Source organism: Delphinapterus leucas, chromosome 2 (genome assembly GCF_059928025.1).
Source record: "Delphinapterus leucas isolate spDelLeu-1000000601 "Yukka" chromosome 2, BTC_Dleu_Yukka2, whole genome shotgun sequence".
In the NCBI taxonomy this organism is placed as follows: domain Eukaryota; kingdom Metazoa; phylum Chordata; class Mammalia; order Artiodactyla; family Monodontidae; genus Delphinapterus; species Delphinapterus leucas.
Genome location: NC_143130.1, coordinates 20,381,758 through 20,408,765, shown reverse-complemented (window position 1 = coordinate 20,408,765; position 27,008 = coordinate 20,381,758). Strand labels below are relative to the sequence as shown.

General features: G+C 38.5%; 1 protein-coding gene across 11 annotated transcripts in view; it reads right to left on the bottom strand.

Moving 5' to 3' along the window:
- USP6NL (USP6 N-terminal like) overlaps positions 1-27,008 on the bottom strand; it is a 208,228-nt gene that overhangs the window by 89,693 nt on the left and 91,527 nt on the right. The window lies entirely within an intron of this gene.

Sequence of the window (27,008 nt, the reverse complement as noted above, 5' to 3'; positions counted from 1 at the left end):
CACTGTGAAATGTCCTATTTATTCTTTCCTTCTTCCCTTCACTGTTTCTTTTTTTTTTTAAAGGGTTGGGACCTACAATATGGAAAGTACTTTGCAAAAGTGACAGCCACCTTAGAGGCATGATTATGAACATTAATTACACTTAACTGGACACTAGTGAATTACGTTTACACTCAGCTTAAGCCAGGTGTAACATTCAATACAGTTAAAGATGTCAGAAGCTTAGAGAGAGGGAAAAAGTTCAAATCATAAACCAAGGAATGAGAATCAGACTGGCATCAAATTTCTTATCAACTAGGAGGTAATGAAGCACTTATTTTCAAAGTTCTGAGAAAAAAAAAATTATCATGAGCTTGGAATTCTATACCAAGCTAAACAACTGATTCGGTATGAGGAAAAAGTAAAAATGTTTACAGATATTACAAGGTGGGGTGAGCTGAAGAATGACTCCCCAAAATATGTCCACATCCTAATCTCTGGAACTTGTGGATGTACCTAATATGGCAAAAGGAATTTGCGGATGTAATTAAGTAAGGATCTTGAGGTGGGAAGGTGACCCTGGATCGTGAAGGTGGGCACAACGCAATCACAGGAATCTTATGAAAGGCAGCCAAGGTCAGAGGAGGAAGTAGGTGTGAGGATGAAGGCAAGAGGCTGGAGTGATGTGAGGAAAGAAGGGGCCATGAGCCAAGGAAAGGAGGCGGCCTCCAGAAGCTCAGAAAGGCAAGGATGCCCATTCTCCCCTAGTGGCTCCAGAAGGAATCAGCCCTGCTGACTTCAGCCCAGTGGAACTGATTTCAGACTTCTGGCCTCCAGCACAGTAAGAGAATCAATCTTGTTGTTTTAAGCCACCAAGTTTGTCATAGTTTGTTACAGCAGCAAGAGGAAACTAATACAATGATTCAGAGTTTACTGCCTAAACAATGTTTCTTTGACAAAGACTCTCTCCTTGTCCAAACTTTTAACCATCTTCTTTACTAGGCCTTGAGTCCTGTTTTAGCCTGCCTAGCCCAGCTGTAGCAAAAATCCTGCTAAGTCAGTTCAGTGAGAGTCCCCCAACCCTTGACATCTCTTTGCTCTTGATATCTGGTCAGATTCCTCATCCCCCACCCCTGATATCTGGTAACACTGGCCTGCCTCTACCAAAAATCCTGTTAAGTTGGTTTAGCAAGAATTCCATCCTTGAAGTCTCCTCTTAGTAATTTTCTATCCACCAAGGCCCTCGCTTGACTGACTGACTATAAATCTCTTATTTATAGGGATTTCTTTATTGTTTTAATAAGTGTCAGAATAATTTTTTAACAGAATCAAAAAAAGGGGTAGACACAGGATCCATGCAATCTCAGGAAGCTAACTGTGTAGTTGCCTAGAGAGTGACCACCCTGCATTAGAATAGGGAATACAAGGTGTCTTCAAGAAGAAAGTGGATTCTAGGCAACATGTAGATCACAGATATTATTAGCGACACAGTGAAAGCTTCCATATGAAAGACACCAAAAAGAGGATAAGAAGACTATTAGAAAATTCAGAACAAACAAAGCAGAGAGTGATAAAAGTCATGGTCAAATATGAAGCAATGTACTAAGGGGCATGGCTATGAATCTGATACATATGGGAAAAGTGAATTCATCTGACCTTGACACTTTCAACATTAGGATTATATTTCCTTCCTACATACTTCATCATAATGTTTGAGATTGAAGTAAATTATATTGACTACTGACACTGTGATTATGTAAGGATTTTATTGGCTTTTAATGTTCATAATCAACTATATACAAAGCATCTAAAATTGAACTCTGATCTGCACACTTCCACACACCCCACTCCAAACCTAAGTCCCCCCTTCCTAGAAGCAGCCACCGTTATCTCCCAAAACTATTCTCCACACTATACAAGAATCTGCATGTATGTATGCACATACACATATATTTAAATGTCCCTTTTCTATTTAAAAACTAGAGCCGTTCTATAAATAATTCTAGATCTTACTCTTTTTTGCTTAACAGCACATCTTCGAGCTTATGCATATCAACACCAATAAAGGCTTAGCAACCAGTTCCTGCAGGGAAGAAGTTTAGGCTGTGAGCCCTGGTTTGTGGCATCTGCCAATTTCTATGCTGCGAATATTCCCACTGTGGCAGCCACTTACCAAGGTGTGATGTCACCAGACGCATTGTTCAGGCTGGGTCCAATATATCAGTGGATCTACCTCAACCTTTTTCACAGCTGTAAAGTTTCCCAACGCACGAACATAATTTATTCAACTAGTCCTCTCTTAGGAATTCGAACTAGGATAAACTAGAGAGTCAATTTGTAATGAGAGTTAAAGGTGAAACATTATGAGGTAAAGAGCTTAACAGGTTACTGTAACCAAAGGCAAGCTGAAAAAAAAGAGGAAGCAGAAACTACCAGTAAGCTGAGAAAAAGATGCTTCAGAAGAGAGGAAAACGGTACCTAATACGCAGAGCGAAGCAGAGTCACCATCAGAGAGACCTTTTAGCCTAAAAAAAAAAAGAGGGAGTCTAGCCCGCCTCTGAGCTGCTGCTGCGGTTGCTGGCTCTCCTCTCCTGCTCAATGCATGTACACAAAGCAAATGCCTTCTTTCTCCTGAAATGATCTGAGTGAATTACCCACGTCTATAATCTGAGTTCTTTAATTCCATCTCAGCTTTCAACCAAAAGAGGCCCTAAGTATCGATGGTGCCTAAACAATGTTTCAGTTATTTGTGATCGCTTTCGCAGAATACTATGGACTAAGATACACCAATTATAAAGATTCTTCTAATGATAAAACCTTAAAAGGCACCATTGCTAAAAACGTCAGCATTTATTTTGCCATGCTCTAGATCCAAGGCTGAAGGGAACGCTCAGAGGAGAAATAAGCCGAGTTAAACAGATCAACATCAAAACACAACTAAAAACAAAATAAAGGAAGGCACACCAGTCACAAGAGAACCTGAAATACCACTTATTTTAACTAGTTATTCTGTGAGAGATAAAATTCAATACGGACACTTAAAAGTGACGTATACCTACTCTCCCCGCAACAAAGTTTATTACTGGGAAGCATCCCGGGACAGCTTCACATCCTTAGCCAAAAGCTCCACCTGGTGGTCCTGTGAGCACTGATCCCAAATCTCTGGTCCCTTTTACCCTTATCCATGCTCCTGTGCCCTCCAGCACAGTCCCACCTCCACCTCTCACAGCTCAGTTAACTCCACCTTAAACAAGTGTCGTATCAAAAATGCACAACCTCAAAAACCCATTTCTCTCCTTCTTCCTTCCCCCACTAGAGTAGTAATCTCAGAAAAATCATTTGGCTTCCTCCCCTCTTTCCATGTTAACTTGGAAACAACACAACAACAAGATTCTGATCACAGCTGCAATTATAAAAATAGTGTAACTAATCATGATCAAGGAAGGGACAGCCAAAGGCTGAAAGTTAAATACAGGAAAGAACCAATGCCATAAACCCAAAAGTCCTCAGAAATGCCCCACTTTCCACTTCAAAAGAGCCACACAAGCTTCCACATACATCTTCATACTCCTCTGGTAATAAGCACTGTCTGATACAACAAAAGTGTTCAAACAATAAGCCTAAGTGCTCTTCAATTTTAGCTTTTAACTGTCAGTGTAAATATGATTTATACCTTTCCATTCAAAATATTTCTATTATCTCACTAGTAGCATGATATCAGCATTTTCTATTATATCGTGTTTTCATTTTTAAATTTTTCATTCAGTTTGCAGAACACATTTCTTCAAACAAATTCTTATATAGAAGCCCAACTTTCAAGCAAGGAGAGTGATGGGGTTGAGGAGAGATAAAGCAAAGTCCTCGTGTTAGCACGTTTGTCATCTACTGCTCAAATGAGTTCTCTTCCAACAGTTTCCCAACTGCCATCGTCCCTCCCTTTCATAGAGTCCTCTCAATTCTCCAGGCCCTTCTCTTCCTTCTACAAATAAAAAGATTAACATTTTATAATTGGTAGGTTGTCTGTACGTTGTTTTGTTTGTAGGCATATATATTTTAAGACCTGTAAGAACAGGACACATCTCCAGTATTTTAAACATGGAGCACCCAGCATCAGGTAGATATTTAATATTTCTAAAACTAATAAAATACTTTAAATCATAATTTTAACAACAATTCCAGAGAAGGCTTCTATTACTTGCTTCCTGAATTCTAGAAAGATGAGAAACAAAATAAATTTAAAGTCCTACAATTACTGACAAGGACTCATTATAACAGGATAATTTTTTTCCCTAAAATTTAATCATGACTACAGACCTACTAGAGGATCCACCTTACCAATGCCCATTGCCATAAAGGTAGAATTGGTTACTGGTAGAACTGGCCTTTAGATCTACCGTATTTACCATCTGTTACCCACAACAATTTACTGAATATACTTACTTCCATGCCACTTCTATTAAACTGTAATCTCCACGAACAAAAGACAGTATCTCATTCATCTTGGTATCTCTCATATCCATCACAGTGCCCGGCACACAGTAGTTGCTCACTAAGTATTTCTTTTGAAAAATTACTCAAAATTAGTTACTAATGTGAATTATTCAACCAGGTAAACACAATATATCAACTTATTTTTAAAATTAGATTTATAAGCTATTTTCCAGATATAGCTTTACTGCAAAAGAAAAAAGAAAATATATGCTTCTGCTAAAGATTCTTACCTTTCTCATACATTTTATTCTGTTTTTTTTTTAAGTCTATTTCAAGGTAGCATTTGAAATATTATTAGGACTCAGACATGAGAAGTCACAATCTGTTTCTGATGAGCACTTCTGATTATCTGCAAGACCTTCATATCCATTAAGGAATGAATGAATACATGCATGAATAAGTGTATGTATGTACTATGTGGCTACTGGAAGATGAAAGAAACCAGAGACTTGTTTGTTATGTCTGTGTTCCAACCTCACACTTCCTCTTTTTCCAGCTCCCCAACCTACTCACAGACCATCACTGTCTCACTTCCTTTACTGGAAGCTCCAGCTCACTCAGCTCCGTGTGCCCCCATCATGCTTCAAGCTCAAGCTCTAGCCTTCAGCTAGAGAAACACTCCCAGCTCCCTCCCACTCTTCCTTCACTCCTCTCTCGGGAGCAGAGGAGCTGGGGATGGGCTTGGCCGAGCTCCTCGCTTTCTCACCCAGCCACCCCATCAGAAGGGCACATCCCTTCTGATATCCTCTCTATGCAGGAAAGCACCTGCCCTGATGGGAGGCCTGGGGTTGCTTGGCTGTGCTAGTCACCCGGTGGGTAAATCTAAGTCAAGAGAGGCTAATAAGCCCTTTCCACTTCAGATCTAACGTGCCCTCCAATCAGCCAAAAGATTTTGCTCTCCATCTGTCAATGTCTCCTGTGTTACTCCTCAAAAAGAAAGAGCATTACTACTGGTTCCCTAGAACTCCCAAAATCAGACTAGTAACTCCAACGTTTATGTGTAAGATGATTCACAGAGAAAAAGGATATGAAGTGATGTAACAATGTTTAAATACCATTACTACTAATGAGAAACATAATTATTACTTGTTGAATGTGAGTTTAATTTCCACATTTGGCAGCAGGGTTGAATGACAAAATTGCCAACAACAGATACCTAGAACCAAGACAAGCATATGAGTCATTTTACTCACTTCAACCTGCCTACAATTGCTGGCGAACTCAAGACTACACCTTAGCAGTTTTTCTAGCAGCATGAGAGCATGATTGTAGTAACAGATGACACAAGACTGGTGTGTAACAACTCCTTGCTTGTGGATACTTTATAACCTGCTTAGTGCAGGTTTAATACGTACCAGACATTTACCATGCATTTACTATGCATAAACTCACATAATCCTCACAGCAACCTACTCTGTCAGTTTTATGACCCTCCCTAGTTTACACACAGGGAGCGTGATGTTCGAAGAGACGAAGTGATTCAGGTCCTACAGGAAGTAAGTGGCAGAGCAGAGTCTGGCTGTCTGCCTCCAAAGCCCTGTTTCTAACCGCCACACTATTTGTTAAAGTATAAGTGAGTGATCTTTTTCTATTTCTTCTCACCTCTGTTAGTGCTTACTTTTCTTTTCTTAGAAACAAATCTATTTGTGATTCCTATGAATTTTAACAGTTGTTTTCTGGGTTCCAGTAGCCTTCCAATCTTATCACACTAAATTGTCAATTATTTGTGCAAAATGGAGACCAATGGTGTTGTGTAGAATCCAAGAACCATTTATATAAAATATTCTTTGTGATCATAACCTCCTCTATTACATTTTAAGTGGTGTATCAATACTTTAGGATAGTAACAGGAAATGATCAAGAAACAGGCAAAAAAAATTGACAGGATAATCATCAAATTACTGAAGTTAACTTTACTAAAATACTTTATGCTTTTAGTAGATACTAAATCAAATGTCTTCACGATTAATTTCTATGATTACAGAAAGAATTCTGTTGAATCCACTTCATTTCCTTAACTTTCACAACTCTTTCAGCTCATTCGGAATTGTAAGCATGTATAGTTTTATTAATTACAAAAAACTTTGTGTTGAATTCAGCCCAATGGGTATTAATAACAAATGATGCAATTGCAGCAAATTCTTGTAGACCAGATATAAGACAAAGAGAATTCACAGACTGCTCACCCTAATAGCAAATAACTAATTCCACAGATAGTTTGGCAAGTCTTATTGTAAACCCAAAGGTAACTTTTCTACTCTTTAAATCAAAAATGCAAATATGCAAAAACCAAATTGTGCCCAAAATGACACATGAAAACAAGAACTAAGTATTACCTACAACAACTGAGTAGTAAACAGGAAGAACTGCATTAATACATAAACAAAAGTATAAGCTATGCAAGTATTTGGTCCCCAAATGTCCCTTAGGTTCAAATTGGAACATAAGGCCATCAAAAGCCAGCAATGTGGGATACGATAAATGTAAGTGTTCATATCACACTGAAGCTGTCATTCATACAATCATTAAAAAGAGAGACAGGGCTTCCCTGGTGGCGCAGTGGTTAAGAATCCACCTGCCAACACAGGGGACACGGGTTCAAGCCTTGATCCAGGAAGATCCCACATGCCTCGGAGCAACTAAGCCCGTGTGCCACAACTATTGAGCCTGTGCTCTAGAGCCCGCGAGCCACAGCTACTGAAGCCCGCATACCACAACTACTGAAGCCCACACGCCTACAGCCTGTGCTCCACACGAGAAGCCACCGCAATGAGAAGCCCTCGCACTGCAACAAAGAGCAGCCCCCGCTCGCCGCAACCAGAGAAAGCCGCACACAGCAACGAAGACCCAACACAGCCAATAAATAAATAAATCTTTTTTTTTTTTAAAAAAGAGACAGAGTTCTAAACTCTGACACAATACCACGTAACTCTCACAACATACAACACACCTCACCTAACAAATCCTAATAACATGATCTATGCATATTACACAACAAACATCAAAACTGCTATACATACAGGGGTAGTCATTGATCAGGAGTCTAGATGCATTAAGTACCAACAAAGAGCCAGGCTCATAAGTAATAGCTAGCACTTATTCTGCACAATCTAAAAGTCTTATGTGTATTATTTCATTTAATGTCTTCACATCTAAACTACGAGGTAGGTATCATTATCATTCATTTAAGAGACAAGAAAATTGTTAGGTTAATGAACTTGCAAGGATCACACAGCTTTGAAGTTGGAGAATTGGCATTCAGACCAAGACAATAAGGCTTCAGAGTGCTCTTAATCACTCCACATGGTCTTTGAATAAATAAAATAGCATGCAAATGAACAAAGGTTTATCAAGAGGATCTGTCAACAGGTATCATCAAAATAGCATTAAACAAGGGCAAGAGGCCAAGGAAATACCCTCCAGTCAATAGGAAGCCAATGGGTTTCTGAAGAGAAAAGAGGCCAGAAAAGCTGTGGAGAAAATGAAGATCACTCAGGAAGGAAGAACAGTTTATCCTGCCTGTTAACAATGCACACTTGTTTGCTGAGCTTTTAATACCTATTAGGCACTATGCTAGGTGTACAGAAAACCTCATTTAATATTCAAACAACCCTATTATCATTTACATTTTGCAGATGACAAAAATGAAACGTAGAGGTCAAGCAACTTGTCCAAGGCTAAATTATCATCAGAGCTCAACTCAAACCCACATCTGAAAGGCTCCAAAGTCTGTGTCCACCTGCCCATTATGCTAGAGAGAGAGAGAGAGAGAGAGAGAGAGAGAGAGAGAGAGAGAATGTGTGTGTGTGTGTGTGTGTGGTGTGTCTAAACTAATAAGGTCTACACTACCTAGAAACTGGTGCACAGTCACCAGGAAGTGGGTTAGTTGACTCCAGTGTGCTCGAAACTACTGTTCTTGTGTTTCCACAGTGAATATCCTACTCCAATAAAAAGAAAAGTCTTCCTAGATCTGAAAATGATTACTTTCCGAAGTTACTTATTCCTGTACACTTTCAGATACCCAAGCTTCCAAGGTTTCACTCCACTGATTCCATAGAGCTGCCATAGAGTTTTAAGGATATAAAATGCATTTTCACAGTATCTGATTATTATAAACAAGGAACCAAATTTTTCTAAAGTTTAAATTGAGGCAGCTAACTATTGTTTTCATATACAACTAGATACAATTATACAATTAAGCTTTTTTTTTTTTTTTTTTTTTTTTAATTAATGCTTTACTAGTTACCAACTGCCAGACCCTGGGCAGGAAACAAGAAGGCAGGGGCTCCACACCAGTCGCATCTTACATGGTTTTTCATTCATACCGTCTATTCACTATAATCCAGTCCTACACTTTTTTCTTTTTTCATTCATACTGTCTATTCACTATAATCCAGTCCTACACTTTTTTTCTTTTTTACAAACCCTTTCAACCACGGCTTTATTTTTTTCTATATACAACACATGATGTTCTTCAGAGTAAAGATTCATTAGCTCTAAAGTATACCAAACTTTAAAAAATAATATTCCCAACACATCTCCTACTGGCAATTGGTAGTATATAAACATTGTACAAAGATTTCAGTATTTCCCTGATAAAGACACCTTAATAAAACAAAATAGACATTGTTCACCAAAGTTAAAGGAATGGGCAGTGAAGTTCTCACATCATTGTTTCAATGGTGGCACAGATGCTTCACAAAACATCCACTTACTAAAAGCATTCTATCAATCCAATCTGAATATCACCTTGGAACATAAATGTGCATAATTTAAAGAAAGATCAAACACCTTCACAAATTCTTAACTCGTGACTTATACAAATACGAAAATACAAGTAAAAGCATCTCAAGCTGAGTTAGAGAAAAGTCAGCACAGTAGCACACGAGTATTACCCTACCTTCAATAAATAACCATCTAGGACCAAGAAACAAATCTTCTTCATTTTTGGCATTTTGTTGGTTACCAGCAGAGTAGGTAATAAAGTTTCCTTAGCTTTACCCTTGGACAAAATTTGAAAAATTGGGAAAGTAGGCACAGTGTATGTAGCCATGTGTTTATTCAGCAGCGTTGATGGAGGGCCAGCCAGGTGCCCAGGACCATGGCGCAGAGCGAGCAGGTCGGGGAGCCTGGCAAGCAGCGGGGGACTCATGCCACATGGCGACAAAGACTGCAGGAGAAGGACACACCATGCGCTGTGATAGCAAAACAGAGAGAGCAATCGAGGCTGGCTGAGTGAGTCGGGGAAGGCCTGAAAGAGGAGGGGATCGTTCCTGTGACAGCTCAGCTGGACTGAACAATGCAAAATATTTCCCTGGTCTTGAGACTCTGCCTACATTGTACACCTTGCCCTCGGTTCTTCTCCTTCCTCCCTTGCTACTTTTTCTCAATATTTTGTGTTAATTCCTTCCCTTCTGTCTACTCTTCGAAGACAAGGCTCCCCAGGATTTGCTCTCTAGGATTTGCCCCAGCTCATCCTTGGCATTCGTCAGTTTTTAACATTTCAGTTTCAATACTGGAGCAAGTTATCCTAAAAGCCACGGCGTATAACCACCAGCAGGTCCCTGAGGTGTGAGTGTGAACCAGCCCGTGTGTGAGTGAGAGAGCTGGTCACCTGCCGCAGAGGGAGCCCCACTGCCTGGCTGGCGCCTGTCCCTATGCACTGTCACCAACACACCAAATCTAATGGGGCAGGGGGAGGGGAGGGTGAAGAAAAACTGAGCAAAACAAAAAATTGAATGGCTTCAAAAAGAAAACAACCTGGCAATGTTTTGGAAGTACTTCTGAATTGAGGGGCCTGCTATAGTAACACAGCATGGCCCCTCTAGAGGTGACCCACAGAGGTCTTAACTGATGGATCTCACCAGGAGTGTGCCAGCGGAAGCCTACAGTTATCCCAACACCAAGCACCAAATCATCAACAAACAAACAAACAAAAACACCATGAAGAGAAAAAAAGACTGAAATGAAATGCACCAAAATGGTAACATTTTAACCTCTGAAAGGAAGAAATATGAATAATTTTTTTTCTTTGCAGTTTTGTATTTTTTGAATGATCAATAATAGGCATATACTACTTTTATTATAAAATATGCTTTTATAAAAAATATAAAGATGTAATATTGATATATGTTAGAAAAATTTTTTTTAATTTTCCAACACATTTTAAGCTTTTTAATAAAAGAGCATGCTGACTAGAAAACAGACTTGCTCCTCAGTCTTTTTTATGAGGTTTTAGATGAAAAGCTATGAAACAATTTTTGAAGAAAGTCATCTACAGTCATCAAAATGACTCTGCTTTATCTCTATGGATACCTAAAAATTCCATTTGAAATATCTAATAATCAATCATGTAAGTGAATGAAGGTCAGATTAAGAATATAAATACCAGCTTTCCCTTGGAAAAATGAGGTGGATTAAGTCTTCCAATATGTATTAATTCAAAAATTACTGAGCATAATTTATTGCCATTGCACTGTGAATACATATGGATAAAACATAATTCTTCAAAAAGATCACAGTTTTCAGGACTTCCCTGGTGGCGCAGTGATTAAGAATCCGCCTGCCAATGCAGGGGACACAGGTTCGAGCCCTGGTCCGGGAAGATCCCACATGCCGCGGAGCAACTAAGCCCGTGTGCCACAACTACTGAGCCTGCGTTCTAGAGCCCACGAGCCACAGCTACTGAGCCCATGTGCCACAACTACTGAAGCCCATGCACCTAGAGCCCGTGCTCTGCAACAAAAGAAGCCACCGCAATGAGAAGCCCGCGCACCACAACAAAGAGTAGCCCCCGCTCACCGCAACTAGAGAAAGCCCACGCGCAGCAACAAAGACCCAACGCAGCCATAAATAAATAAATAGATAAATAAGTTTATTTTTAAAAATCACAGTTTTCTGAGTCAGAAAAACAATCAACTGTAAATAATGTGATAAATGCCCCTCAATAGATATCTTTTTTAAATGCTACAGAGAAGCCAATAGGAAAAAAGCAAAGTCAGAAAAAGACTTTACCTACAAGGCAGCATCTGACCCAGGTCTTACAAGAACGGTGGAAACTCACCATTTGGACAAGTGGAGAAAGCCGTGACGTTCTAATAAAAAGCTGGAGTCCATGGTGACAGTACAGCTATTTCAATAGCACCTATGGCAACAGTCATGTTGGGCAGGAAAGACAGGTCTTTAAACTTTTATCATTTTTCCTTCCCCTTCTCTTTTCATAATATCCCACCCATCCACTGGAACAGAAGGTAATCTCTTGGTGCAAAAGTTAAGTGTACACAGGAAAATAAGCAAAGGAAAAGATTTGGGGATTAAAAATTAGTTTGAGGCCATAAATAAAATGAAATAAACTTACCAACAACTCATCTTTTGATACATTAACATATCATTATTACCGAGGTATTCATTCATTACTACCTGGGTCATTCAGAATTGAATGACTAAGAGAATGGTAATTGTAAGTCTTTTATTAATGATGTAAAATTCTGCTCAAAACACAAATTTTAAAAACAAGTCTAATCACATCCAAATATATTTTCCTTTAATATTATGAAGTGCCTATATAATGTATTCATTAATTTCCTAATAATGAATATAACATATTTGAGAAAAATAGCAGTAGTAGCGTACAGATTTCCAAAAGAAACTTGCACCATTACATTCAAGATTTAAAGACAAAAACAAAACAAGTCTTAAATGCAACTGACTGATGAGAGAAAAGGGGAAAGGGCTGCCATTAGGCTCCAGGTAACACCTTGTCTGGAGATCCTGAAAATTTACATTTAAGGTTTCTTGACAGTAACCTATAAATCCCATTCCCACTCCAATGCCTCACCCTCAATTTACCTCAAAAACTTATACACAGGTTCAATCAGGTTCTAAGTCATTTTTTTTACACAGCAGCCAAAGAATAAAGCTCTTTTAAGAAGTCATTAAATGGGACAAAGCCTCTTCTAGAATACTGTACTTGATGAGTTATGCCAATTTCCACATACTCCAGGAGACTGACTATAAAAATACATTTTACATAAAAGACCTGCAATCCTTCTCATTGTGGAAAGTATTTCTTAGAAAGCACTATTACCTACTCATTGAGTAAACTATCTGAAATTACAGAATGCATTTAGAACAGTAAACCAAATTCCTCTTTTATGAGTAAATAAGCATGACCAACTTCACAATGCAGCAAAAAAGACTGGAAACGACATAAATGTTCATCAATTCAGCTGTTAAAAATCATGAAGCAATATTCTGTACTGATTTGATTTGGATTCATCTCCAAGATATACTAGAGGGGGAAGGAAGGCAAGGTTCAGAACAGTGGGTATAACACACTACTGGGGTCAGGGATGTACATAAATACACAAAGTTAACGGCGGTTGTCCTGGGGGAGATGAATGGAAAGGACACTTATCTCTCACTGGATAACCTTCAGTACACCTTGAATTGTTTACCATGTACATGTGCCACCTTACCAAAACATAACACATAAAAGTTTTAACAACTGTAAAGATAATTAATAGGAGAAAAATCCTTCCTCAGGAAAAGGTTGAAGATTTACTACTGCTCCAGCATAGCTGCTTCTGCACAAGCAGATGGTCCCTTATTTTAGTCTCCAGAGACCTCTCAAGTGCAAGGCCACCTCAGCTTTTCCTGATGGAATGGATTCACCTTCCAGTTGTCTTTACTGCTCTAAAGGAAGGAAAGGAAGAACAGAAATTCAAAGAGATAGAAACTATTGTCAAATGCAAAACTTCTTCTTTCCGGTGACCAAAGGAAAACCAATGAATACTTTCACCTCCAGCAGCCCATGCAGGCAGGGGGCCTGTGTCAGCGCAGGAAGAGGAGATTAAGGGTCTATATTCTATTTTCTCGGTATATGGCTAGAAAACTAGGCCCTCTACCACAATAATCTGTAAAAGGATCAGCGCTTTACTGAGAACTGCAAAAATTAAACAAAGGATAATACATTATATTTTATGCTATTTAGGGCTGGTTCACATACTTTAAAAATAAGCACAAGCCAAATAACAAAACTGACAGGAGAATCTGCCTCAGCAACTCACACTACAACTTTCCTATCAGTTTACTTACCAGAGGGGATTTTTATTGCTGACAAATCTGGGTGGTTTTGTAATGGATGTCTTACACCAGGGGGTCCCCAACCCACCCCCCCAACCCCCGCCCCCGTGGACCGTCTGTGGCCAGTTAGGAACCGGGCACAGCAGGAGGTGAGCGGCCGGCAAGCAAGGGAAGCTTCACCTGCTGCCCCCGTGGCTCGCATTACTGCCTGAACCATCCCCCCTACCCCCCCACCCGGCCGGGGAAAAATTCTCTTCCACAAAACATTATAAACTTGCGTTTATAATGTTTTTGAAATGGCTTTAAAGCCCTTTAGAGGGTATTTTTTTCATTTAAACTCATATCTTCCTTATGACACTGATCTTGCCAACTGCTTTTTTTGCCAACTGCAGTCCTTTTCAAGAACATAACTTTAATAAACTTGCTGACAGATTACATTTATAATCTGTTTTGAATGGCAACAGATCACTGTGAATGGCAAGTTACTTTAACTGACCATTTTTAATACAACCAATTTAATGGGTTCTTTGGTTTCCAATAAAGCCATCAATGCTTTGACAACTTCACACACTCACTACGTGCAAAGCTCTTTGCAAGTACTGAGAAACATAGAATACTGAAACACAGTATCTGCCCTCAAGATGTTTACAACCCTGTAAATGAATAAAAGTATCCTTACCCTAAGAGATGTGTTCCCCAGCAAGGAAGCAAGGCAAAAGTAACAATCCTTAAAGCGCATCACACCCTCTACAGGGAACAACATCGTTACTACACAACTTAAACTGTTTCTAACTAGACCAGAAAACTACATAGCATTTAATGAACTAACTCTAAGAGGTGACTATCTAAAGATAGAACAGAGTTTTGGTGAGATCATTCTTCTGTTTACTTCAATATTATAAATGAGAGCCGATGTGGATTTTTCTTCTAGGAGATGCCTTCAGTTTGACTTATGCTCCTCGAGAAATCTAAGCACATCTAGAAATCAGAAGCTCAAACTGCTTGGCACTAGGAAAGCCAACAGAAACCAAAGTTAATTGCCTACTTCCCTTCAAACCCTATCAAGCACCATAAATCTTGTGGGAAATGTGGTTATCTTTATTTATAATATGCTTTAGTAAAGGCCTTCCTACTGAATTATGTCTGGAATGTGTGTATATACGTAAACACCCACAAAAACCCTAGCTTTCCTAAAATCTACAGTCAATAATTTCACAAAAGTCTTATTAAATTAAAGTGAAATCAATATTGTTTCACAAATTTGTCCATATACCAGTAATTTTACCCCATTTTTTAAATCCAATTCAACAGAATTCTTAATAACTTCTCTACCACTTATTATTGATGTAAACTTGGGCCACAACCTGTGTGAGCTTCAGTCTCCTTACCTGTACAAGAGATACACGGTGATAAGAACAAGCGCGTAGCTAACATTTACTAAACGTCTACAACGTGTCAGGTACTGCTGCTCTAAGCTAAGCATAATGTTCTAGGCGTATATTCTCAAGCAATGATCATATGTAAACTCAAACAACCCTACGGTGTAGTCACTATTATTATCACCAAATTACAGATGAGGAAAACAAAGGCATTCAGAAATTTCCAAAGGTCTCGCAGCCAGGTGCCAGGTGCCAGGTGCCAGAGCCCAGACTATCGAGAACCCAGAAGCCATATTCTAAATTAAGATACAGCTGCCTAAAAATTGTAAAAATCTCCTGTCCAACCTGTAGAATTCTTGCAAACATCCCATTTAATCAGGCTCATAAAAGCATTCCAGAACTTTTAAGTGCCATATAAACATAAGACACTAATTATGAATAAAGTCCTTAAGATTGATAAAATTGATTGTGTAGGTACCTAAGTAAAAATCAAATTAAAAAGAAAAGTTAAAGGGATTAAAGGGAACCTCAAAATGTATCCAGCTCAACCTCCCCCAAATGATGACCTTCCCTCTATAACATTCTTAATAAGTGGTCACTCTAAATGCAGTGACCTTCAATGCTTCCAGAGATGAACTCTCACAAGCTCACAAGTCATCCCCCCTTCCATCTTAAAACATTCTAATTATTATTAGAAATGTTTTCCTTTTAGTTCTAAACAAAATTGGGCTTTTGCACATGACAACCCATAAATACAAATCACTGATATATTCACACTGCACACATGACATTTTATTAAAGTCCCCTTTGAAATGTGACACCTAAATCCAACATGACAGCCCAGAAAAAGTCTGAGGTGAGGAGAACAACAGCTCTATTACCGCCCTTGATCTGCAACCAAACCAGGCTGGCAAGTCAACGTAATGCGCTCCAATTTAGCATATATGTAACATCTCTCAACCTCCTCTTAGGAGCTGTCTCAACTGCTATGTAGAGGTTGACATTTTATCTTTTTTAGTCAAGCTTTTTTTCATTTTGGTCCACTATTCTAGCCTGTAAGATCTTTGTAAATCTCCATTTCATAATCTTATAAGCTTCGTCAACTCTGTACCCTCCTCCTTCCATCATAAATCCAATGATTATAACTGAATTTTTATTCTAGCCACCGAAAAGATGTTGAATAAGCTAAGACCCTAGGACACACTGGCAAAGACCTTCACTCTGATATAAATAAATTACTTTAAACATGATCCATCAATCATTATAAAATCCTTACATGACCAATTACTTCTAGTCTATGGTGGCATCATAGAAGACTTTATCACATACCTTTCTAACACCCAAATAAAACCTATCTCTAACATTTCCTTAGGTGGTCTATTCAATGACAACAACAAAGAAGGAGGTTGCATTAGTTTATTCTTATTATACCCAGAAAAGCTCCTAAAGATCGCTTCCTTTTAAATGCATTCATAAGCCATTATTTAATAAAATCAAGCTAGAATTCTGATTCAAATTATCATGAAACTCAATCATTTCTAATTACCAGAGTCTCCCCTTGCTCCTCACTGAGTCCATTCTTCAGGTACTTTCTCCATGTTTTATTACCCTTACAAGACTATTCACAATTACTACAAAACCGTCCAAGGCTATATTACTCCACTTATCCTAAAGTCCTGACCTAAAGGGTGTTACCACCTTCTAACCTACATTGGGCTTCAACTATGGCTCATTTCTGTCCATTCCCTTATCTGTTTGAAGATAATTTTGCTTTGACAAAACAGAAAAGCAGTTGGATGCAAGAGTCTGGGACTCAGATGCTCTCTCTCTCTCTCTCTCTCTCTCTCTCTCTCTCTCACTCTCACGTTTACACAACATGACCTGCCCCGAACAGCAGGCCTATCTGGTCATTAGTGACCTTCAGGTACCAAATTATGCTTCTTAAGATGTTTTTGACATGCTCCACACTATTCACAGATGTCAATTCATCTGCGCTTGATCCTTCCTGACACTGGTTTTGTAAGTACCTACTACTCTTTTCATTCATTATTGGTTACAAATCGTTTCTTCTACCTTTCATTCAAGCCCTTGAACTCAAAGAGCACCTTTAAGCAGCTACTTCATTTTGTGTAAATTCCTTTATTTTTTCTTTCTCATTAAAATCAGTAGCCATTGTAGATTTTTCTTTTATTGATTCAGGTCTCCTTTTAGAGTCTGTGAATATAAGCAAGCCCACCTTCACACTAATATTTTTCTAAATCACTTTCCTAAAGATAATCATATATCATAACTGGTTACTGAACTTTCTTCCTTAGAACTTGACAGATTCTAAGAAGTTACCATCACTTCTACATTACCAACAAACACCCCCTCATTAGTTTGAATTAGCCCTGAAAAGCAGTTCCCTTCATTGTTCTTATAACATCCTAAAATATATACTTACCAGTAAGAATACAAGATGGATTTATTTATATATGAATAAGCACTGTTGTCAAACTTAAATTCTTGGTGAAAGAAGATGGTTACAAATGATAGCAAAGTCTCATAGTCCAAATGATTCAATGGGGAAAAGACAGTCTTTTCAATAAATGGTGCTGGAATAACTAGGTATCTATATGGCGAGAAATTAATAAACTTTGGCCCTTACCTCGAACAGTACACAAAAATTAACTTGAAATAAATCACAGATCTATACGTACAGCAAAAACTATGGGACTTCTAGAAGAAAACACAGGAGAAAATCTTTGTGACACTGGGTTAGACAAAGATTTCTTTTAACTAAAATAAGCACAAACTATAAAAGAAATATTTATAAAATAGATCTTATTAAAATTAAAACAGAGCATCAAAGCTTAAATCTGAACTTCAAAACATATAGTTAAGAAAACGAAATGCAAGCCACAGATAGCGAAAATACTTGTGAAATATCTGCCAAAGAGCTTGTGCCCAGAATTTAAAAAGAATTCTTACAACTAAATAAGAAGATAAACAGCACATTTTTTAAATGGGCAGAAGATTTAACAGACACTTAAAATACCAAGCAGATATCTTAACAAAGAAGATATTCGAAGGGCCAATAAGCATATAAAAAGATGCTCAACATCACTAGTTATCAGAGAAATGCAAATTAAAATCACACTGAGATCCACCACAGCTGTAGCTAAAACGATGAACAATACCAAGCTCGCAGAGGGTGTGGAGCACCTAGAACCCTCACACAGGGCTGTGAGAATACAGAATGGTACAGCCCCATTAGGAAAGAGTAGAAGCAGCTTCTAAAAGTTAAACATTAACTTTACCATATGACCCAGTAATCCAATTCCTAGTTATTTACCCAAAAGGTATTTACCCAAAACGAAAGCATACAGTCATAAAAACTTTTATGTGAATGTTCATACAAGTGTTATTCATAATAGCCAATGATGAGAAACAACCCAAAGGTCCATAAGTTGGTGAATGGTTAAACCAATTGTGGTTAATCTCTACTTTGGAATACTACTAAACTGTCGGCAAAGAATGTCCTGACTTATCAGTAAATGAAGGATGTTGTGGCCATCAAGCCGTCAGCCACTGCAGCAGCCCCCAACTGTGCACCCTGAGGGAATTCAGGATGGAGAAAAACAGGACACTGGCCCTAGCTAGTTAAGGTGCATATCAAAGGAATGACTTCAAGAAGCCCAGACTGGCTAAATTCATTAACTTGAGGTGCTTGTTTTTTCTTTAATTAGCTGAAAGCTTTGGATGTCCAACTACCTGGTTTGCTTCAAAACTCCTACATATCCTGGCTCCTCACTTACCTCTTCGGAAGAGTCCCTCAGAGCGACCTGAGAGCCTGTCTTCCAGGCTGAAGTCCTCAGTATGTCCACTGAATAAAACATAGTTCTCCACTTTTAGGTTGTGCAATTTTTTTTCAGTCGACAAAATGATACAAAGGAACACATTACTAATACATGCAATAACATGAACAAAAGGAAGTCAAACCAAAAGACTTCATAGTGTACAACTCCATTTACATGAAATTCTAGAAAACACAAAACTATAGTGACAGAAAGCAGATTAGTGGCTGCTTGAGGCTGGTGGCCAAGGCAGAGAAACACAAGAAAATAAGAATTTTTAGGATTCTTGATGGAACTTTTCTACAGCAGGATATGGTTGGCTATGTGACTATATATAATTATGAAAATTCATCAAGCTATGCTGCAAGTGGATTCATTACACTGTATGGAAACAATACACCAATAAATCTGAAAAAAAGATTTCATCATCTCACATTTTTAACCATCACTAATCACTTTAAATTTTATTACACTGTAACTGCTTTCTGTCTTTTGGAGAACCTCTAAATTCATGCCCCAATTTGTTACTTCTAGGCTGTTATAAAACTCAAGTAACCAAATTTATGTGAACAGTATGAAAAATAATCACCAACAAGCTCTGAGTGAGGGCCTGAGCCCTCTCTAAACAGCATACACGAGTTTAATGCACTGACTTCATGGCATCTACTTGGGAAGTTATTAGCTTCCTTCAAGGCTTTAACTGACAGCCCATAAAGTAACCTCTACATAAAGTAAAGGATCATTATAATAAGAACAATGATAGCAGCTGACACTAATCCTGCCCCCTGGGCCAGGCACCACACAGATCAGCCACAGCTATCTATCCCACTCTTCACCATTTGCAAGCAATACTCCAACCCACTCAGGCCTTCTTTCAGTTCCTAGTAACACCGCCACCACCCCACCTCTGTTTTTTGCATCAGGACCATGGAATATTCTGTTCGCTCCAGCCGGAGCTCTCCCCTCTATGCTGACTGGCTGACTCCTGCCACTCTTCCCTTGTCAACCTAGGAGCTGCCCCTTCAGTGGTCCTCTTACGGTGCCTTGATATCTTCCTGACAGAAAAACCGCAACTGTAAATTATCTGTTTGTTTGCTTGCTTTCTGTCTTGTCCACTGGACCCAGAGGTCAGTCCATGTCATTTTATTTTCCACTGTAAACCAGTGGTGATACAGTGCCTGACACCAAACTGATGCTCACTAAACTTACTGAATGACTAAATGAACGAACGAGAACTTCCTAATTTAATCCTAATCAAAACCCTAGTGACATAGGAACCACTGCAGACTTAGCGAGGGTGACACTGGCCATTACACAGCCATAAGGTGGTGGTGCCACAAATCACACCCAGGCCTCTCAGTCTCCAAATCTTGGGCATCTAACTGTATGTTAACATCTGTAAGTAGTTCTATAATGGATTGTTTAGGTCTATTCATCTAGTCTTAAGCTACTGGTCAGCTCCTATCACAAACTCAAGGACTATTTACTTCCCTGGAATTTTGTTTGATCAAATATTCTTTGAAATAAATGGGCCAGCTCAATTGTTGAGCAGAAATATTTATGAGACCTGATGGTACTTCCTGGAACAGGCTTTAATTGGGTACAACTAAATTTATAGTACATTCCCAAACAATAGGTGCATATTTTCACTGAAGTAAATGATACCGTATTTACACATTCACCCTATTAACCACAGAGCTTGCTGTCTCACGGCTCTTACACACTACCAACTCTCACCCTACTGTACTTCCTGCCGAGACTAAACAACAAAATGCCAGCCATCGTAAGCAAAAGGCTTGAATATGCCTAGAGGCGAGGCATATACACACCAATTAAGGAAAAACAAAGGTTATATTCAGCAATGTGAGACTTACTACAATAATTCTATTCATTCAGGAAAAAAATAAAAGCCAGAAAAAGAACAGCAGAATAAAAGGGCTTCTGAATGACAGTGAACTTGAACAAGTGAGTCAGGATAGTGAGTCATTCTTAAGTGTATACCTCAGAACTGTGAACAGATACTACCGTAAGTCCTAAAATGCTAATTATAATCTCTGTCAAAATAAGGAAATAATGCTACTTTATGTTGAATTCCTGTTTTCAATGGGGTTAGAGTTTTGCCACCTACATTAGAAGTGTACATGGTTTTAAAACTAGTTCCTGAAATACCATCTATGGAGAGGGGCAGGCAGGGAGTATAAAATGGAATATATGAGGATACAATAGCAACCACAGGTTTGGTAAAGTTCGGTAATATCCTTTAGGGTGGGAATACGATAAAGAAATTCTTTTATGTTGGTGTAATACAATTCACATTATGCAGAGAATTCATTCACACCAAGAGGAAGCATGCCGATTAAACATATTCTTAACTTTAAAGTAATGAAACATGTTTTTTCTTTCAAGAAACGCTTCCTAATTTACCTATTTCCACCAATAGCATCACCATGCCAGACCCTAAGTTCAAAAGCTTAGAGTCATTTTTCACATTTCTTTTTCTTTCACCACTCTACATGTAATTTCTCACTAATTTCTGAATATTGTTTTTCAATCATTCCTTGCTTTTTTCATTTCCCCCGCTACCACATTAGTCTACAACCATATTTTGTTCGTGGAATTATATTTGTTGAATGGAAAGAATATGCTGTTACAAGACAATGTCCAGTAATTCCCAAGTATGGTCTATTGGGATCATTTGGTAGGTATGTCATAAGTAACTTGCCAAGCATAACAACACCTGAATTCAAATCTCTCCCTGTAGTAACATTCCTCTGGCTAACTTGGATTTCCATGTTTCCTTGTGCAGGAAATAAAGTGATGGCATTTGGGCAACTATGCCAGATATAACCGATAACCTGTCCACAAGACTACTCACTCAGGTGAATGTCTCTTATTATATACGTTACAATTATATAAAAGACTGGAAAACAACAACAAATTGATCATATTCAATATTTTTGAGCAAACTAATCTGGCTCTCAGTTTCATAGGTATAACGAACTGAAGACCTAGAATTTTTATAATCCTTGCATGAAAGAAGGCGGCCTTGGGGGATCATAATTAGAGAATTTTAAAAGAATTCTAGTGCAACTCCATATCCTCAGAAGAACTTTTAACAGACAACTAAAGCTAAAGCATATAACTCATTATCAATTATGGATATCATTAATTATACATCACGTTAACTTTGCTGAATAGTTTACTGTCCTTCTACACTAAACTTCCTGCATGCTAACTGTCTTCATGCTCACTCAGCTCAGTTATTCATTCACAACTTCACTCAACATATTAGAGAGAAACTTGAAACCATCTGCTTGGTCAAAACTAGACAACTTCTTAGTAGTAGGAAAGATTAAGTAATAGTCACCCAAAAAGACATATGGAGCCCAACAGTACAAAGCCAGCAAGTATGATACCCAATATGATACAACAGCAATTAAAATTTGTTACCATTTTTAATACCTCTTTATGATATAACCATAGCAACTATGGATGGATGGTAAATCTACACATTTCTCTAAATATATTATACTTAGCAAAGGAAATTAAAGTGCTGTGAATAACACTCCGCTTCAAATAAAACTTATGATTTTAAAAGCAAATTTTAAATTGACTTTCTGCCAATGTTAAATTGAAGTCATGGGGCTGAAAGTCTGACTACAGTGAATTTAAAAGAAAAGTGGAAGAGGAGAAATTGAAGACAGTGAGTACAGACAACTCCTTGGAGGAGATTTACTGCAAAAGGGAGAGAGAAATGGAACAGCTGCCGACAAGAGGAGCAGAGTCAAATGAAGTATTGTTTCATCTGATGAGAGAAATAACAGCACATGGTATAACGATGGGAATGATGCATTAGAGGAAGAAAACTGAGGACAAGAGAAAGAACGGAGAGCTGAGTGAGCAATGTTTATGAGCGTATGAGGAGAGAGAGCTTAGTGCACAAGGAGGGGGCTAGCTTTACATGGGAGCAGATAGCTCACGTGTGGCAGGAACAGGCAGAGGCCATGCGTTCAGCTGATGTGATGGAGGAACTGACAGTGAGTCTGTTAGTCCGTGGAAGCAATATGCTTCAAGTTTCTCAGTTAAAAAAGGAGATGATAATCAGCTGAGAATTGATATGGTAAACGGATGCTGAAGGTTTGAGAAAGGCAGGGGAACTGAGAGAGTCACCGATATGAATGAAGTAGGAATAATATGGTATGACTGCCAGGCAGCATTAAAAGCCCACCTAAAGCTCATGATCAGGAATTTAAAGTACAACTATTCAGAGGTGGTGTATTCTCCAGCCACATCCAGCTGCACGGGTATAAGCAAAGTGGGTGTAAAGCTGGCTAGAGCCTATTGGGAAGAGGTCAGATCAGCCACCAAAAACACTCTGAAGCCCTGGACTCTTCTTCCCCTCTTCCCCTGCCACCCCCTCACCCACCCCCCGCCCCTGCCTAAATTCCTCTTCTACAGGGATAAGCACTAGAGCCCCTGTACAGAGAAACACCACCATCTCAGGGTCTCCTTTACCAACAGGGTTCCCTTGGGCCTCTCTCCTTGTCTTCACTCCCTCTGTCATCAAGTTCTCCCATGAGTGATCACATCCTTTCCCAAAATGATGAATCCTCTGTCTATGTCGCTCTACCCGGTACCACCTAGATGCTAAACTCCTATCCTGATGCTTTCCGGATGTCTACACTGGATATCTACAGGATAAATCCCAATGTATCTAAAACAACCCTTGACAGTCTGGTCCTCATCTGTGATTGTGGAATTCCAAACACATCTCCTTAAACCACTGCCCATCCACGGACTCCATAATCAAGGCACACTGTATTTCTTCCCCAAACACACCCAGCTCTTTAACAACTCCACACCTCTAAGATTATCACATCTAATTCACCTCATTAACTTTATATAAACTATATCCACTTAATCCTAAACAAGTTGAAAGTTACAGCATACTGAAGTCATATATAAATACCTAAAGAACTCAAAAAGATCTACCCCCCTCAGCTACAAATATAGAGCAAATACAGTGAATTTCTTCTGGAATTCTTTTTTAACAATGTCTAAATTCAAACAATGTCTGAACTCAAATTCTTTTTTAACAATGTCTAAATTCAAACAATATTTTGCTTAATATTGGTACATGTTTTGTAACTGTCTAGATGATATATTCAGGTCAACTACTAACATTATTTTTTTTAACCTACTTCTGAAGAAAATCATGAAAAAGCAATACAAAAAAACATGAAGTCAAGCTTCATTACATACTTATAATCATGACAGTACAATTTTCAAAATATCTGAAATAACAGGCTGCCAAATCCCCTAAGCTAAAGGTCCAAGTATGACAGTGTAACAAAGGATAAAGTCCCCCGAAGAAACAGATTTATGTGTGTGTGTACCTACAGGTACTGTATAGGCAGTATATATAGTACAATATACAAACTAGTTTTTCAGGGAGTTTCTAAAGATTATAAATAAATCTGTAGATGCTTTAGGATTTTTTTTTAATTAATTAATTTTTGGGGGGCCATGTTGGGTCTTCGTTGCTGCACATGGGCTTTCTCTACTTGCGGTGAGCAGGGGCTACTCTTTGTTGCAGTGCGCGGGCTTCTCATCGCGGTGGCTTCTCTTGTTGCGAAGCGCAGGTTCTAGGCACACGGGCTTCAGTAGTTGCAGCGCGTGGGCTCAGTAGTTGTAGCTCACGGGCTCCAGAGTGTAGGCTCAGTAGTTGTGGCGCATGGGCTTAGTTGCTCCGCGGCATGTGGGATCTTCCCGGACCAGGGCTCGAACCCGTGTCCCCTGCATTAGCAGGCGGATTCTTAACCATTGCGCCATCAGGGAAGCTCCAGGATGTTTAAATTAAAGGCAACATTTACTGACCCAAATAATAACTTCTTATCTTAAAAACACATGATCATGGAAATTACAATTTCAAAAATATCATAAAAATAAGGATATGGCTGATTTAGTCCTTTTCTGAGTACAATAAAACAGCAACTTTAAGATCATTTTCCACACCACTCAGCAATCCAACATCCAAAGTGAACACATAGTGTATTCCAAGCACCACAGTCAGATTTTCTACAGCTTAGAGAGTTAGGATCACGCTGGAGAAATACAAAGTCTCATTTTGACCTCAAGTATTAGAGTTTAATGTTTACGGAGCTACAAACATGCATATCACCTAAGTAACGTTATACTACAATAATACACGGAAATACCATGCATTAAGCCCAAATCTACTTTGCAATCTAAATCAAACATTTTATAATCACAGATTATTGCAAACTGATTATGAAGAGAGATGGCTGCTTCCAACTGGGTGGGGAGGGGAGCCCCTTCTCACTCCCGATCATGAACACCAGCTCCACCACTGACCAGCAATTCGATCTTCACCTCTCTCAGCCTCATTTCCAGTAAGGGAAGACTGAGACACCACCATGCCTGTAAGGTTGTTTGAAGGATTTAACATTGAGTCTATTGATATAAAGCAAGTAGTATTTGAACATGGCAAAAAGACTGAATGACAGACCTATAAAATATTAATAGACACCTTTCCTGAGTAAGGAAATTACAGAGGATTTAAAAAAAAATTTTTCCCCTTGTGTGTTCTGTGTTGTTCAAGTTTTCCGCACTAAGGATAATAATTCTATAAAAATAAAAGGAAAAAATAAAATGTTTTGTTATAAAAAAGTATAATACATTATACAAATCTCAAGTTTCACATTATCCTCCATAAGTCACTATTTGAATACTGTGGGCCAGATACATTACACAAATTTTCTCCACTTAATCTATGAATGTGTCAACTAGGCATTTATATAAAATATGTACTAATATTAAGCAAAATAAGCCTTTAAATGTAAGAAAACTGAGGATCAGGGAGGTCACTTAGCTAAGTACATGACAGAGCCAGGATTCAAACCCCAGCCTGATGTGTATGCACTGCACACTATGTTACATGGGGTTAATTATTAACTTGTCAACAAAGACAAGAATCAGCGTACCATCAAGGAACAGAAAGAAAATGCAGATGCTCAGGGGCTTTTTTCCTATATAACCCTGTCCTAAAACACCCTATCTCCTTTCCTTACTGCTGCAATAAGTTTCTCTAAAAGAGCGACACTGACGGGTTATCTGCTTTTTAAACATCCCTAGGTTTGGCAAACTTCATGTATCAAGCCATCTCAAACAACTAAAACACAGCTGAAAACAAAGGTAAACAAAAAAGGAGAAAAGAGCTCTAAACAGTAAAAAAAAAAAGATGTTCAAATAGCAGTAAGCTAAAGTTCATGTACTTTACCCACAAAGTCTCTCAAAACCTTCATTCGGAACTAATTTATCTTGTTTTTATTCAGAACTACTTTTAGACACAATTAAACCAGGTTGCTGGTTGTTTCATTCCCAAGTCAAAGAAGATTACAGCAGAAATTAGAAATAGGAGGAACTGTTAGAGGCAGATACACTGATAATACACAAAAAGTACGGCCTGCCTAAGAAGTCAAAGTTTAAACATTTATAAGGAAGCGTTAAAACTCATTGAATCTAAATCTATTTTGAGTATATTTAAGCAGCCCTGACTATCTCATTAGGCCTTGAGTGACTAAGAAAAAATATTTAGCATACTATATGCATAAAATGGCAAAACAAGATGTTATGCAGTTTCATCCAGAATGGTTAAAATATAAAAGTATGTGCTTCAAGCATCCAAAAAAAATCACATTATACAATACTTCATTTCCTAATTGAACAGTTATTACAGGCTTGTAAACTATTCAAGCAATACAGATGTATATAAAGAAAAGTGAAATCTCCTCCTACATTCTCCCTCCCCAAAGCCACTTCCCACTGTTAACTGTTTTCAGTGTTTTTCAATAAAGTCTTTCTCTTCTGCATAGGCCAAAACAGATACAATCATACCACACACATACACACATGCACAAGAACACATACAAAAACACATACATATGTATTGGAGGGCGGGCAGTAGAACCATATTATGCATAATGTTCTGCAGTTTTATATTTCATGGCTGTTTTCCAGGTCTATTTACATAAATCAAGCTTATTATTTTTACTGGCTGCCTGTACTGTACTCCACTGTATGGATATACCATGATGTATGAGCCTTTCTCCCACTGACAGATAATTTCTAGTGGTTTGATATTATGTAAACAATGCTACAGCGAAGATCTTTCTGCACATATGCAGGGACAGCATTTCTACAGAATAGAGTCATAGAT